The following is an 11,252-nucleotide window of genomic DNA, read 5'->3' as shown; positions in this document are numbered from 1 at the left end:
TAACTGACTTTTAATGCATATTTCGCACGACAACAATAGTAACCCTCAGTCTATTATCAATGGCTTTATATAATTTAATTTGTTACCGCATTATGGGCAACATGATACCCAAGTAGATGCGCGTCGTTTAATTATAGCATTACTTTTTTCGTGTGGAATCTTCTATTTTATATTTAACTAAATATTTAGATTTGATATACCTCCTTATTATATATTATATATGCTGAAGACTTTGCAATTTGATTTCAGTTCTGTGAAACGCATTTCCATTGTTCGATTAAATATCATTGGTGCAAATTTGTAACGTGTGTAATACGCTACAGCAGGGTCGCTAAAGCTCGATTTCACTTATTTTAGTTACGGTCAAGTGTTGTTTCATACAGGTTATTGATACAAATATATACAGCTAGGGTATATTGGATATCAGTTAACAAGCCAATTTGAATTTTACGTCATCTTGGTTAGATATAAGTTCGAAAATAATAATATTTTTTTTTTGCAATCCAATTTGCATTAATTTATCGTCATAAATGGTTTGGCTACATTTACGTTAGAAAAAGTATGACCTAAATGTAACCTTAATTTTGTGTCGAGTTTCTAACCATTTTTCTGTTTGGATATTTGTTGATTAAATAAACGTACAAGTGTGTGTGCATTGATAAATAGTTGGAGTTCGAATATAATAATAATGGGTAAATAACATCCAGTTATTGGTTGTTCCATTTACAACAACATATGCGGGATTGTATCCATTGTTTAATTGTTTGGGTATATTTCCAAGACTTTGCTTATCAAAAAAATTGCCTTAGATTTACGTTGAAAAATGATGTTAATTTAACCATAGATTTACATTGATTTTATGTATTTGAACGTGATTGGTTCAAAATGCTCGCTGGTTCCTGTAGTAAGCATTTTGCTCATCGGTTTACGTCAAATGTAAACGTTTTGTTTACCTAAATATTTTGTGAACCCTTTTTACCCGTCTCTGGCTCTTTTCTAATTTCCTTTCTTAAAACAAACCCAAACAATTACTTATTCCTATGAGGGTTGGTTACTCTTCAGCTGCGATCCTAATCCAGTGGACCTGGAATCAAGATTGACAGCTTCAGATGCCTATGAAGAAGGAACTTCATTGCCAGACTGGTTTGAAGTAGAGGAAATAACCCCAACAACTTCAGTTTTAGGCAATGTTGAGGGTCCATTATCATGTTATTTTGCAGTACTTTTTAGTCGAGCACTCCCGCGACTTAAGGAGCCCGAGGACCCTTTATTAAAGATACATTCCGGGGTACAAACTGGATAATTTGATGATATATTTGGACTAAAAACATATTCAAACTAATTAATTTATCATAATTTTGCTTCGTATCCTTCTCAACACATTGCAATTGTCAGGGAATAACCCGGCTATAACAACTCGATCAAAATAGGTCATGTTAGTGTCACGTGACATAACGCGTGCGATGTCGGAAGAGAATTCATTGCATACAAAAGACGATGTTGACTTTATCGTGGACTATTTTTTTACAAATATCGAAGCCTAATTAATTTCTCGGACTATGCACTGCCCGCGTCTTTTTCCGTGATTTTTATCTCAGAAAGTGTTGTACGTCAAACTTTTCATAAAGTTTATCAACATGTACACCAAGCGCTCAATCTCCGCGTGCAACCTTCAACGTCACGCATGCAGACACTCCTAATCGTCGGGCTGTCGATTAGGGAAACCCGTACACTTGTGTGCTGTATACGCTCCATGAGTGTTTTTCAGTTAAACATACATTATGCAAGAGCTAAATCTGTCTATTACAGGTCTTTCTTTAGGCCTGAAATGTTATCTAAATTATTAATTAGACATTAATTAACATATCCAGGCCATAATCAACTCTAGATGGCAGCGCTAGCCTGCGATCTTTAGTGGATTGTAAGCCGATTTACTGCATAACTTTCCTTCTCGATTAAACGATTAAATGGATAATCGAGACTATGCTGTTTATGGTACTGACTTTAGTAATGATGACCAAGGCTTATGGGAATTTCAGTCGCTTAGTTCTCGGTTCATCGTGGATCAATTTGAATGAAATTTTTACCAAATTGCCTTTACATTATCTAGTTTTTAACTATTATAGTGAGAACTGCCAACTCGTTACCGAATCTCCCATAATGTATGTTTAATCCAGTATTTTTCTAGTAAGATTGGATATTTCTACTTTCCATAAACCAAAATTGACATACTTGTATTGGAAATATCCACCCGATAAATACTTTACTAGGAATGTAGCTTTAAGATCTGGTGTGATATATTTTGGCTTTTTCTCTTGATCTAGCTAGGTTACATCTATCGCTTGAACAGATATGGATTTCTTTGTGCCATATTGGATATTCGCGAGAATAATCAAAATGCTTACCCTTGCAATTAACTCAACAAAACTCAGCATGACAGGCAGCGCTCTCGTCGTGGCCATCATAGCTACAATGAGCGCCGGTGTATTTTCCTCTGCAGAAGGCCTTGTTGTGTCCAAATTTCTGACATTTATAGCAGTGAAGAGGATTGGAAATGTAAGAATCAACAGGCGCGTTTCAATATCTTGCCACGATTTGCTTATGTCGGACAGGCCACGACGTTTAATGGGTCGTCTTTGAACTCGATATAAGGATTTCTTATAGCCTAAGGACGGCAGCTATTGATTTTGGTGCTTGTTCCGACTCCTAGGGACAGGGCCACGCACAATTTATCGTATACTGGCCGCAATTCTGAATCGAGCATCTTTAAACTTGGCATATGTATTCCTTATAGCCTAAGGACGGCAACTATTAATGTTGGTGCATGTCCCCACCCCAAAGGCAGAACCACGCCAATTTTTTGTATTTAGAGTCTGAAGGCTACAATTCGGAATGGATTATCTTGGATATACTTATTCCTTATACCCCAAGGAAGGCAACTATTGATTTTGGTAGATGGTCCGCCCCTATTGGGCGGCACCACACCCACTTTTTGTTTAATAGTTTGTACTACAGGTTGCAATTATTAACAGTATGATCCATCATAGGGTTTACCTATTTATAATTGGTCCATGTCCAACCCACAGGGCCAGAGCCACCTCCAACATTTGGGGTTTTTGTCTACAGGCTGGAATTCTGAATCTGATTGGATCATCTTGGAACTTGGCATATTTGTTTCTTATACCGCAAGAATAGCAACTATTTATTTTGGTGCATGTCCCGACACTGAGGGGCGATGTCATAGCCACGTTTTGTATATTTGGCAAAACAACTCCAACTCCTAGCCTTGTTTATTTTAAAAAAAAGTACCATGTGAATCAAAGCAGGAATGTGGACGTATATTGCAGCGATAACGATGCTCTCGTTACACAGTGTAGGGGATGAAGCTAAAGAACCTACAGAAACTACGGAACCTTAAATTAGAAAATTGAATAATTCAGGAACCATGAGAACAGATCACAATGTAAAGCCAATACCAGAAACGTAGAACCCCATGGTTAAGTATAAACTAGACCGTCATTAAGGAACAAGAACGATATAAATATTGTATTAATTGCTGAATGGTTTACTGCGTATTATTACAATATATCAAACACTTGAAATAACCAACTGTAAGTTCAACCCTTAACCCAGGTTAATAAATAAATTAACGAGCCGAGAAATAACAATATTATCTTTGTGTCTGTTCTCGACCAGTCTGTTGTGTGTGTATTGCATTTTTGGGGGGATCACGTGGCTAAGTGGGTAAGACGCTGGCTCGCTAGCCTGGAGGTCGGGTGTTCGATCCCTGCATTGGCCGAGAAAGTTCATCCAGATTTCCCGGCGTGGTTTCCCCTTGTCAGTGATGTAGGACGGAGGGCCTGACAAGGACAGCTGTCTAGTCATTCGGATGGGACAAAAAACCGAGGTCCCGTGTACACATTGGCGTGCACGTAAAAAATCCCTTGGCAGTTGGAATTCAATATAAGAGTAGGCCGTAGCGCCGCTGCTCGGGCAAAATTTCCCTCATAGCACACTGTATGGCGTATGCCCGTCTTCATTAGCCCAGGTGAGGAACAGAACAGTAGGACGTTAAACCCCATTTCATTTCATTTCATTTCATTGTTGCATTTCATATAGATTCCTTTCAATTATACAAAACATACGCTGCATTACACGGGTAATTGAAGGAATGTCATTACTACATTCTCTTGCAATGTTTGACAAACCATTAAGTGTTGTGGTCTTGTTGTGACGTGTCGTCGTAAACAAAGGCAAGTTGGGACGTAGAGTTTAATATTCTGCACATGGACAATAATTGTGCCGCCACCAATTATCTGCAGAACACTCTTATCAACCTGCCCGGGTGGTTGGATGGCTGAATGGTTAGAACGTGCGCACTGTGTCATAAGGTATGTCATTGAGTCAACTGGTGTGGTTTAGATTCCCCGCTTGCACGTGACAAGGAGTAAGGTCGCTTGTCCAACCTCGTTCTCCGGTTTCCTCCCACTGCTAAAGACTCCTACGCGCAACCGAATTATTGAAAAAAAATTGAACCATATGTTAGCCCCAACCTAGTTTCTGTCGAGTGGACGCATTTGACCTATGACGTCAGACATTGATTAATCAATCAGCGTTGACGTTTCTAAAGGTTTACCCACAGTTGAGTGCAGAGCACGCCAGGAACTCGCCATAACATATCGTTTATTGGCTAATTCCTCACATCAACTAGAACGCCTGTTATATAACAACTCGTCTAGATCCTAGTGCTGTGAAGACAAGTAAAGCGAAATTTTGAACAATAAAAAACGAAACGAAACAGGATCTGTGTTTTAATCAGATTGGCTGAAAGTATAAATTATATCTCCCGATACATTGAATAAGATCTATTTATTTAAATTGCACTGCCAAAGGCGAAATATAGTTACGTATTTCAAAAGAAATTTCGAAACTTCCATTTCTTCAACATACAAAGTTTGACATTTCGTATCAGTATATAACTGATTACATATTGGGTAATGATCAAATTGAATAATTATATTTAAATTTGATCAGTTTTCTAACTCTATCTGGATTATCGCCCTTATTGTACGATTTTATTCAAGTAGCTCCTTTTCTTCAATATACCTAGTTTGCATTTCTTAAAGGTGTATGACTTATTATATTTTATGCAATTACATAGCTGAATAAATATCTATCTGTTTCTCAACCGAGGTCCCCTGTATATATTGACACCCACGTAAAAGAACCCTTAGCAATTGGAAATCAATTTAGAGTAGGCATAATTTCCCTCATAGCAAACGGTCATGGCGTATGACCGTCTTCATTTGCCCAGCCGGGGCAGAACGGTGGGACGTTAAACCCAATTTCATTCCATTTTGTGGGATATATACGTGCGTAATGTACCATAATCTTTGACCCTTACCGTCAGAACATGTAGCTGGTGGCTTCTATGCAGCTTTGGTATGTTGTCAAATGTAATTTCCAGAATTTTCATGTTTTCGATAGGTTTTAATAAATTCTTTTAACTCGATTCCGCCTACACTTAATCGATTACCTTATATCAAATATTTGTTTCAAAGTGTACAAGGTTCTGCGTTTTTACGTCACGTCCGAATGACAAGAAGCTTTTCATTGCCCTTTGCATGCCTTGGAAAATGCCAAGGAACTGACATGGCTAAAACCAAGAAGGCATGGGACCCCTCCCCGGGTCACCACTGCACAAAGAAAGACACGGAGGATCATAAAGTTTCAATGGTAATATCCAACTTGTTAATTTTGACTCCAGCTGGAACCATTTCTCTCCCAAAATGTTCCCCGTTGAAGGTCACAGGCTTTAAGAGACCAATTAAAGTCACGTAAAACAACAAAATTATTTTAAAATTTTATTTTAATATATAAACTATAAATCAGTTAAAAATTATAAGTAAGCTAAAGTAGCTGTATATTAATAATTTCATTGTTTACATTGTGTTTTAATTATACTTGTATATAAATTATGTAAACTTGTCTGAACAACAGGATATATCAATCAAAAATATCAAATGATATATTAAATTCTTCAAAAATAATTATTTATAGGTGTATAAAAAACTATTTATTTATATGTGTGTGGAAAAATGTTTATTATTTATAGTTTTATAAAAAAATATAATTATTTATTGTTGTATAAAAATCCTAATTATTTATATTTGCATAAAATAACTAATTATTCATATTTGTATAAAAATTATAATTATTTATTTTTGTTTAAAAAAACTAATTATTTATATTTGTATAAAATACTAATTATCTATAATATTTGTGTAGAAAAAGGTGAATCAGTATGTTCGTTGTTTAGATCGGACATTTGATAGGATCTATCGAGGTTTTAAACTTTGTCAAACAGTTAGTTTCGATCATTCCAGTGTATAGTGTCTCAGCTTCGACTACAGGGGATATCAGTCAGGACAAAATAGCATCCGTGGATGCTTGCATATTAGTTTCACGCGGTGATTAGGAGAAATGCCTTTCTCTCCCACCTAACAATGCATAGTACAGTGTGAAGCTCAAACTTCCTGTGAACCATTCAAGATATACGAGATTCTGCATGTGAACCAGTATGAGAGCTTTGCGCATATTATATTCGTCATAGTTGATGCGCAATCAATATTGACTGGCAGGATCTAGACTAGCCTGTATTGACTCACCTATACATGATTTATTTTTATATATCATAGCACTTTTAGTTATTATGTCCATGTAGTACTTAAAAGAAAACATATTGATAGCAACGTCTAAATAGAAAACGCATTATGTTAGATACATTATGTAAGATTTACATAAAGAACTGACCATTCTTGTATAATAGTTCAAAAAAAGATAATGTAAAAAGAAAATATTGAAAATGTCATTCAAATTACTTCATTCTGAGCCAAGTTATCCATGTTTGTAGTTTTGACGAGATGTGTGCATTGTGGTAACCAGGACGCTGGTATATTCGAGACTTTGCCTCGCTTTCCCATTTGTAAATTAAATTTTTAAATGGTGAACCGTTCTAATCTAGTTGAAATTTCGAGTATCCGATGCCATCGAGAGTTGATTATGGTCTTCTTTTGTTTGTGTAACAAATGTCTAATTAATAGTTTATATAACATTTCAGGCCTAAAAAATGGACCCGCAATAGGCATATATAGCTCTTGCATAATGTAAGTTTAATGAAACTGTATAATAAAAAATATTCAAAAGTTAAGCCTACTTGAAATCACACTGGCTTCTATTGATTTTGTATCTTATTTGTATCCTCTAAAAACGAGGCCTGGACATTAACTAACTTTGGCTTTTGTAAAATATTAATCATGATCTTTATTGACTTGCTGTCACCTGTTGTCTTTTTAATAGAGACTTAATGTAATTAATTAAACAAAAAGCAAAGAAACATAAAACTGTTTATAAATAATACTACTACTAATAATAAACATAGATGATAAATGTGGCACAAAAATGTACTACTAAAACAATTAAAATACACGAACGAAAAACAAATCTACAACATCATAAAGCGGATAAATCAAATAATAATTAATGATTTTAAGATGTACTAATACTAAATGAGTGATAAATACCTCATAATACTTAAATCAGAATTTAGAAATAAAACATTACGATTAAAAACCCCAATACAAGTGAATTAAAAATGAATTAAAAAAACATAATTTTATCAAAGTTGAACTCCTATACTTACAACATAAATTCGCTTTATATCGAAAGATACGGGAAACATTTCAATAACATAATTAGATAATTATTAATGTAAATTTTAAAAAAACTCATTTTAACTGATTTGTGAAATTCCTTGGCAATACCAACAGAAACGATTCTTAAAAATGAATAAAGAATAATAACAAATCGGAATAACTTACAAAATAAGAGTCTCTCTTTATGAAATGATGAACAAAACTTTTTAAAATAAAACCGAAAAAACATAATTAATTTGAATTAATAAACTAATTAATAAAAAATATTCAAAATAACAGAACTATAAAAAAGAATTTAATAAGAAAAGAATCACCATTGTAATAAATAACCTTGATTTAAATGAAATAAAATGGAGTTTAACGTCCTACTGTTCCGTTCCTACTGAGCTAATGAAGACGGGCATACGCCATACAGTTTGCTATGAGGGAAATTTTTCCCGGGCAGCGGCACTATGACCTACTAAATATCGAATTCAAACTGCCAAGGGATATTTTACGTGCACGCTAATTTATACACGGGACCTCGGTTTTTCGTCCCATCCGAACGACTAGACAGCTGTCCTTGTCAGGCCCTCCATCTTGCACCACTGACAAAGGTAAACCACGTCGGAAATCTAGGGTTCGAACACGCGACCTGCTAGCTAGCTAAAACATTAAAACAATTAATTACACTCATTGGAAATATATCTTTTGAAAATATACAAGCAGTACATATCCTATTGAAAATATATCTCTTAAAAATAAATACCGGTAATACAAAAATAATATAACAATTTATCAAAGAGCAGTACCTATTCTCTCCGAAGTATACCGGCGTGCTAAAATATAAAAGCAATATAACAATTATCAACAAGCATTAAGTATCATATTGAAAATATATTTTCAAAAATAAATACCGATAATACAAAAATGATAGAACAATTTATCAAAAAGCAGAACCGAAATATACCGGTATGCTTTGAATATAAAAACAATACAACAATTATCAAAAAGCAGTACATATTCTCTCCGAAATATACATGTATGCTTTTAACATAAAAACAATATAACAATTATCAATAAGCAGCACCTATTCTATTCAAAATATATGTTTTAAATTAAATACCGATATACTTGTCTTATAAAGAATACAATTATCGAAAAGCAGTACCTATTCTCTTCAAAATATTTGTTTTAAATTAAATACCGGTATACTTGTAATATAAAGACTAATATAATAAAAAGCAGTACCAATTCTTCTGGGCATATATCCTTTAACAATCGTAGTTATTATAGCCATCATTCGATAACATTTATTATCATTCAGTTTAAATTACAATACATTATAATATATATATATATTTAATTGATCAATACTGTTAGGAAGACAAATTACTATACACTATTTCGATGTTTGACAGTACATGACTATCAAAATTTTATATCGATGACTTACAATTATTCAAAAATATTTGTATTGTCAATTTCTACTATAAAACTCAAATTGTAATCAGGAATCTGTTGGATATATTAACGCATATCGTCAGTTTAACGTAACACGCATTTCAGCAAACACACACGTGTCAAGCTGTTTTGAAAGCATGTTTTAGCAGAAAAGATATCTCAAAAACTCTGTTTAATATTGTATTCCAAAACAAGATATTTATTATATCCATCTAATGATAGAACAATCTAAGCAAAGGCCTAAAAATATACCAATATATATATTTAATTGATCAATTAATAGTATGCTAAATATGTCATTAACTTTCAGGTGGGTCCTGTCGCGGGGGTAGATAACCCATCTCATCATCATCCTCATCGTCGCTATTCTTTGGAGTAGACTGAGTAGGACCTCGTACCCCAAGAGCAATATCCGCGTAATCTACTCTACCGTTCTTGCTCTTCGTTGGTATCTCTGTTATCTTACTTTTTGGTTTTGGTGTACATCCATCAAAATCCAATTCAACATAGGTTAACTCTTCCACCTCTCTCGCAATCTATTAAAATGACATATAGTTAATAAATATGCTCGGTTAATTCCGTTTTTGGTATGTGTACTTCCGGATATGTTTTAGCGCACTAATCGCAGCACCATTGTCTATAAACCAGACGGCATATAGATTATAATCTAACCGTTTCTCCCTAGAAACCGGATAATATAAGATATATTGTAGCTAATAACTATGTTCGGTACGGTTAGTTCCTATATTGTTCTGTCCACTAACGGTTATTCTTTCAAGGAACTTTTCGCAACACCACTTCCACCAGAGAAACGTATTCAAAGCAAATTTTAAAGTATTCTGGATCCAAACACAGAACCGTTTGTTCTAAACTAGACGGAAAAGATATGAGAATGCACCTATTTCTGTTAAGGATGTGACGAACAAGGACATGGTACCTTGTGTGGTTTGGTTCACCGTGTAGTCATGTACGTAGGAGAATCATAGCGGTTGGTATACCAAAATGTAAACGGAATCCCCTGCCTTGCACACAACCACACCATTTCTTGTAGAATTTTTATATTTATTTCTATTTGCCTTTCACCTTATAAACACTTAATTTCCGTAATCGCGGCTCAAATAATAGAAATAAATCATCTGTAATCACCGCTGACATATTCTCAAATAGTTGCTCCTGTGCCATACTCACCGCAGTGTTTCGTTTGATTAGACCTAATCCCACTTAACACTGCTGTAATGGAAGCAAATTCCTGTTTCAGATTATGACTGGCCAATAGTCTGATTAACAACGAATTACTGCGTACTAATATCATTCGGCTTTAAACAGAGCTCCAATTTGTGCCAAATATGTTTACATAGCGTTACGTCATGACTCACGATTTTTATAACGTCCAATTAACCAGTGCACAGCAGAAAATTGCAGAAAAACTAATTGCGTGACAAACTAAACTATTAAATGGCTACAATGTAAACAATACTGTTTGGAGATGAACACTACTTTCACCGTTTTTAATACCTTAAATCACTGTCCAAAGTTTTTGGGAAGACCCCAGACTAAACAAAGGACTGTCACGTTGTGTACTTTGAATAGATTTGGTTGAACGGGAAAAGTAGACAAACTCCCTCAAAAGCCCAAGTATCGGACGTCAATCCAGCAATGGCCAGAGAGGGATTTCTCGAGCTATTGCTTCAGGAATATGCTCCTGTACATGCCTGGGATATTAAGGAAATACCTATATGGCAGATAAGCGATTTAATCGGGCAACGCTACCACTGGTCATTTCTCACCATAGACCAGAATCTAAAATTGGAAATTTCTCCAAACGATTGTCTACGCCTTCTTCCGGATAACATATTTAACATATTAGACCCATAGTTTACTTACTTGTGACCTGTCTTGATTATTCTGGTCATAGCCAACATTTTCATAGATACTTCCTATAACAAAAGAAATAACAGACAGCTTTATGTATAACATTCACTAGGTTTATTAACTGCAACGTTATTAACTGCAACTCTCACCGTTATCCTCATTGAAACGTTGCAGTTAATAAACCTAGTGAATGTTATCCATAAAGGTGTTTGTTATTATATA

General features: G+C 34.7%; 1 long non-coding RNA gene across 1 annotated transcript; it reads right to left on the bottom strand.

Annotated features, from left to right (window-relative positions):
* Positions 1–7,082: 7,082 nt before the first annotated feature.
* On the bottom strand, positions 7,083–11,172 carry LOC130010751 (uncharacterized). The gene is made up of 2 exons (XR_008786035.1): positions 11,043–11,172; positions 7,083–9,694 (listed from the first exon to the last, which is right to left on the bottom strand). It is a non-coding gene; the product is annotated as an uncharacterized LOC130010751 (long non-coding RNA).
* Between the last annotated feature and the right edge of the window lie 80 nt (positions 11,173–11,252).

The sequence above is a fragment of the Patella vulgata genome, chromosome 2 (assembly GCF_932274485.2).
Source record: "Patella vulgata chromosome 2, xgPatVulg1.2, whole genome shotgun sequence".
In the NCBI taxonomy this organism is placed as follows: domain Eukaryota; kingdom Metazoa; phylum Mollusca; class Gastropoda; family Patellidae; genus Patella; species Patella vulgata.
This window is presented reverse-complemented; position numbering and strand designations above follow the sequence as displayed.